Source organism: Bubalus kerabau, chromosome 1 (assembly GCF_029407905.1).
Source record: "Bubalus kerabau isolate K-KA32 ecotype Philippines breed swamp buffalo chromosome 1, PCC_UOA_SB_1v2, whole genome shotgun sequence".
NCBI lineage: Eukaryota > Metazoa > Chordata > Mammalia > Artiodactyla > Bovidae > Bubalus > Bubalus kerabau.
Genome location: NC_073624.1, coordinates 8,838,999 through 8,845,064, shown reverse-complemented (window position 1 = coordinate 8,845,064; position 6,066 = coordinate 8,838,999). Strand labels below are relative to the sequence as shown.

The following is a 6,066-nucleotide window of genomic DNA, read 5'->3' as shown; positions in this document are numbered from 1 at the left end:
AGCACTGGTTCTTGTATTTGAGAACACGGGAGCTGGCGTGCTGCGGAAAGATGACGTTGAAGAACTACCGTTGTCAAACGTTTTCCCCTTAGATGTACAGACCAGTGACAAGCTATTTTTTACCTTAACACTGAGTAAAAATCATGCCTGAGTCTGAAATACTGCAAAAAACCTTTAAATATAATTTAAATTGTGAATTCAAAAGCAACTGCTATTTCTCATGATGCATGAGTTACTCAAAATAAGCACACATGAAAACCTCTCACCTATTAAAACTTCACAAATTATATATGTCCCTTTGGAAAATACCTTACAGAACACCTAAGATGCTAGGTACTGTTTTTCTCCCTTTGGCAGAGGGGGATGGTCCTTGTTCTTACAGCTTTCTGCTTATACACAAATATATGCATTTTAATTGAAATATAATTGATGCACAATATTATGTGAGCTTCAAGTGTACTACATAGCGCTTTGAGGTCGGCATACATTATGAAATGATCACCATGACCAGTCTCGTAACCATCTGTCTCCATATAAAGTTATTACAATATTACCTTATGCTGTATGCTACACCCCCATAGCTTATAACTGGAGGTTTGTACCTCTTAATCTCCTTCACCTATTTCCTCCACAGCTTACATTTTAATATAATATGATTTACAACACTATATTATAATTTATCTATTGTTTCCTTTGCTGTTTTTATTTCACATGTTTTCATTCATTCATTTTTGCAATGAATATATTGAGGATGGATCATGTACTGTACATTGTGCTTGAAAATGCAAAAGTCAGCAGAATTAGACCAGCAAAGCCTTCAGACATTGTTAATTCATTGGAATTATAACATACAGAACATAAAATGACCACAGATATATTTAACTTCTATAAAGAAATAAAAGCTTGAAAACATGAGCAAGAAATAAGAAATTATACAAATAGAAACAAAGGACTTTCCTGTTGGTCCAGTGGTTAAGATTCTGTGCTTCCAATGCAGGGGGTGCAGGTTCAATCCCTTGGTGAGGAACTAAGATCCCCCATCCCATATGTCACAGGACATGGCTAAAAGTAAGTAAATAAATAAAAACAAGTAGATCTGACAAAGATCCAAATAGACTTCTGTGCTGTGCTGTCTTTAGTCACTCAATCGTGTCCGACTCCTTGTGACCCCATGGACTGTAAGCCCACCTGGCTCCTCTGTCCATGGGATTCTCCAGGCAAGAATACTGGAGTGGGTTGCATGCCCTCCTCTAAAAATGAAAAATAAAATAACTGAAAATTTAAATGTAACTGGTTGATTTAAGCAGCAGATTAACTTCAGTTGAAGAAAAAACTGGGAACTGGAAGACAGGTACAAAGATTCAGAAGCACAGCACAGAGATCAGAGGGAGAGACAGTACGGATGCGAGGAGTGAGAGGTGCTCCGTCCAAGTGGCCAGAGGTCCAACTCTCCTTCCAGTCTCCAGCTGCCTGCCCCATGTGAGTCAGCCATTCTCAAGTGCCTCAAAGGTTCCCCCGCACACCAGGGGCTGTCCCACCTGGCTTTTGCTCCGCCCGCTCTTTTACTTTTCTTTCCCTCTGTCTTCTGGAGGTCGACTTAAAGGAACAAAGCTCCCTCCTATGAGCTCACAGGGGCAGGTGAGGGACAGGTAAGGGACAAGGGTCTGTCTCTTCCTCACTGGTCCCTGCTGTGGTCATATACTGTTGGTGGTCACTGCTCTTTCTGCTGAGGTCTCTCTGCCCTCCAGGCAGCCCTATTGGACAGGACCCAAGATGACCACGATGGCTCTCCGTCCTGCCAGACCCACCTCTGGGCAGCTCCCCGCTCTGATCAACTCTGGGGCACAGGCCGAAACCAACTCACCAGGCCTCAGTGGCTTTACTGCCAACGTGACTGGTCAGTGTCTCTCACTTCAGGCCAGAGTCAGATCCTGGCTAAAATTCCAGATATGAGTCAGGCACCGGTTCTCCAATTCCAGGGAATATATCTCAGAGCCCCTCTCACTGGGACTGGGGTCAGTGAGTAGCAGTCTCTTGGGTGGTGTGTGGAGACTCATGGCATACGGCATTAGCTCCCTCCCAAGACATGCCCTGTATACAGACGGTATTGATAGTAACATGAAGAGAGAAAATCAAGCACCACTATTTCCATTTTGTTAAAACTGCTAACTTCAGGGAAACGAAGCTGTAGCTTGAACATGCTGGATATGCTGGACTGTAATCAACAAGAAGGGCAAAATGATTAACTACTAGATTTCTCTCTGAATTTTATTAAGGGATTGGGCATGTTTGATGATGACCTACATTCAAGATGTGCCATGCTTTTTAAAATAGTAATAAAATTCTCAGATCTCTGAAATGCACTGTAGACATAACCACTATCCAGAAGGCACACATAGAATCTTTAATTAGGTGTCTCACAGAAAGACTGATTCAAGAAATAGGAAAAATAATCATCTAAGGTGGAATTCAGTTATTCTAGTGTACTGATAGTCAATATTTCCAGAACAAATATAGAATTCCAAAATGCAACTCTTACTATTTCCCCAAACCTCTTCTCTCCTGTCCTCCCCTTCTCAGTAAATGGCACCGTCACACATTCACTTCACGAAGGCAGGAAACTAGGAATCATCTTTGTCTCCATCCTTTTCCTCATGCTGACCACGGGCCATCAGGAGATCCTCAGGGCTGAACTCTAAACTGCATATCAAATTTGCCCACTTTCCTCCACAGCCACTGCCCTGCCTCAGCCATGGTCATCTGGACGGTCTCCAGAGCCTCATCATTGGTCCTTCTGCTTTTGCTTTTCTCCATAACGCATTTCCCCTTGGCTTATATTTTGTTCTTGTTGTTCAGTTGCTAAGTCATGTCTGACTCTTTGCAACCCCATGAACTGCAGGATGCAGCTCCTTGGAAGAAAAGCTATGACAAACCTAGACAGCATTTTGCGGCTTCCCTGTCATTTACTATCTCCTCGAGTTTGCTCAAACTCATGTCCATTGACTTGGTGATGCCATCCAACCATCTCATATTCTGTCAGCTCCTTCTTCTCTTGCCCTCAATCTTTCCCAGCATCAGGGTCTTTTCCAATGAGTTGGCTCTTCACATCAGGTGGCCAAAGTACTGGGACTTCAGTTTCAGCATCGGGCCTTCCAGTGAATATTCAGGGTTGATTTCCTTTAGGATTGACTGGTTGGATCTTCCTGGTGTCCAAGGGACTCTCAAGAGTCTTCTCCAGCACCACATTTTGAAAGCATCAATTCTTTGGCACTCAGCCTTCTTTATGGCCCAACTCTCACATCCATACACGTTAAAATTGTGGAAAAGTTCCATATCTGTACTGGAAGAACCACAGCTTTGACTAGATGGACCTTTGTTGACAAAGTGATGTATCTTATTTTTAATGTGCTGTCTAGGTTTGTCATAGCTTTTCTTCCAAGGAGCTGCTGCTGCTAAGTCATGTCAGTCATGTCTGACTCTGTGCGACCCCACAGATGGCAGCCCACCAGGCTCCCATCCCTGGGATTCTCCAGGCAAGAATACTGGAGTGGGTTGCCATTTCCTTCTCCAGTGCATGAAAGTGAAAAGTGAAAGTGAAGTCGCTCAGTCATGTCCGACTCTGCTCGACCCCAAGGAGCAAAACGTCTTTTAATTTTGCGGCTGCAGTCACTGTACACAGTGATTTTGGATCCCAAGAAAATAAAATCTGCCACTGTTTCCATTTCTCCCCATCTATTTGCCATGAAGTGATGGGACCGGAGAGTGCAGAGAAGCAATGACTCTGTCTCCAGCATGTTAGGAAAGGCTTCCTGGAAGATGCAAAATTTAGCTGAACCCTCAAGATTCAAATGAATAGGAATGGAGAACAGAGTAAGGGGCACATTCAAAGTGTGAGAGAACACGGCATTTGGCAAGTTGCTCAGCAACCACTGCTAGACCACTGCATGTGATGGAGGAAGAAGGAGGCAAAAGGCAAGCTGCAGAGGAAAGTGGAGGCCAACGAGGAAGGAACTTATCCGCCAGGCTAAGGTGATAGACTTTATCCTAAGGGGAGCTTCTCAGAATTCTGACCGGATCACAGCCGCATTTTAGAAACGTTCTTAGTCTCCAGTTCTGTTTTGACCCCGACTGCTCTTCCTAACTTGTCCTCCTCCAATCTTTTCTTTATACCACATCCACAGTCATCTTCCTGAAAGCAAGGAAGATCTGGTTGTCTCATGTCCTTGCTTAAATCACTTCAAAGACTCCCCATCATCATCCAGACACAACTGAAACTCCTCCAGCACATGCTTGCCTTAGTCCATTAGCGCTGCGATAACACAGTACCACAGACTGGGTTGCTTAGAAACAACAGAAATTTCTCTCTCTCAGTTCTAGAGGCTGAAGTCTGAGGTCAGGGTACCAAGATAGCTGGGTCCTTCGAGGCCTTCTTTTAGGTAACAGACTGCTGACTGCTCACCGTGTATTCAGCTGGTGGGAGGGCTGGGGAGCTGTGTGAGGTCTAAGATCACCAGTCCCCTTTCGACTTCCTCTTACCCCACCCCCTTGTCCTCTCACACCCTCACACCTCTCACAACCCAAGATATTCTGTTGTTCTTCCCTCACTTGGTCTGGCTGATTCTGTGTAATAGGCAAAACAGTGTAGTGAAGTGTTTTTCAAACTGCAGGTTGTGATCTGTTAGGAGGTTATGAGATCGATTTTGTAGGTCACATCCAATATTTAAAAAAAAAAACTGTCTAGAATAAAATAGAATGGATCAGAGTACATTTCCAATAACTATTGCAACACTGCTGTTTCTGGTGAGTGTGTGTACTGGGTCATTACACGAAAGGAATTTCGGACTGCAGATCACAGTTAAAAGGTTTGAAACACTCAGCATAGGCTCGGGGATCAGACTATTTTGGTCTAAATCCTGACTTTGCCATTTCCGAGCTCTGTGACCTTGGATAAGTTATTTAAAAATTCTGTGTGGGTTTTCTTCATTGATCTCATGAGACGGTTTTGAAGAGTAAATGAATTAAAGTGCATAAAAGTATACCCAGCACACACCTGACACCAGGGCTGGCAGTTTAGTCATTATCTATCCTTTAGGTTCCTGAACATCACTTTCTCTAGAAAGTCTCCCCTAACATCTGAAGTCAAAGTCAGGTGCCCTCTCGTGTGCTTCCTGGCCCACTCTCTATCCTGACACTTGCCTCATCTGTCTGATCAGACCTGATCAGTCCTGATTAGACCCTGGACTGGAAGCTACATAAACTCAGGGATCTTTGTCATCATCGCATATCCAGCAGTTGGCACAGGGCCTGACACACAGTAGGTATTCAGTAAATAGCTGTAGGATGCGTAACTCACTCACTTGGAAATAGATCCACAGCCATCTGTTTCACTCAAATAAAGTCAAATTGGGATGTATACACCTCAGGTGTCACAGTCATTTGATAAAGAACTTGTCACCTTAGTTTACATTAAGACTGTTTCTCCTAATTTGAAATCTCAGAGAGTTATATGATATTTTTATAATACAGGCACTTGTTAGTAATGTAGAAAAAGATTTAGGTGGGATGGCTCTTGATCTAACGTGCATAAATAATTCAAAAGTCAGTGTTTCTTTTAATCATTGCAATGATGAAAAGAGTCGGCCACTGCATGACAAATAAAAGGTGACATCTTTAAATATAGTTACCATCTTTCTAGTCTTTTAATTATTTAATTGACTTCTGCAGATGGTTGTGGCTTTGCCCTATTCATTTTAGTAAGAACCTTTCACAGTTCCATTCATGTCAATTTTTCATGCATGAATCATGTTTTCCAGATTTTTGAAGTTAATAAGGTGGGAATAATTAAATTTCAAAAAAGGTTTTAACTGAATTTCTTCACCAACCATATAATACACAGTTACTATGTTGATAACCACTCAAATTTCTGTAGTGAGTCTGAGTGAACTCCGGGAGTTGGTGATGGATAGGGAGGCCTGGCGTGCTGCGATTCATAGGGTCGCAAAGAGTCGGACACGACTGAGTGACTGAACTGAACTGAACTTGCAATACTCTGATGATAGAAAGACA

At 42.9% G+C, this 6,066-nt stretch overlaps 1 protein-coding gene across 2 annotated transcripts in view; it reads right to left on the bottom strand.

Annotated features, from left to right (window-relative positions):
* The window catches only part of ENTHD1 (ENTH domain containing 1), a 93,211-nt gene that overhangs the window by 23,289 nt on the left and 63,856 nt on the right, over positions 1-6,066 (bottom strand). The gene's annotated exons all lie outside the window — the stretch shown is intronic.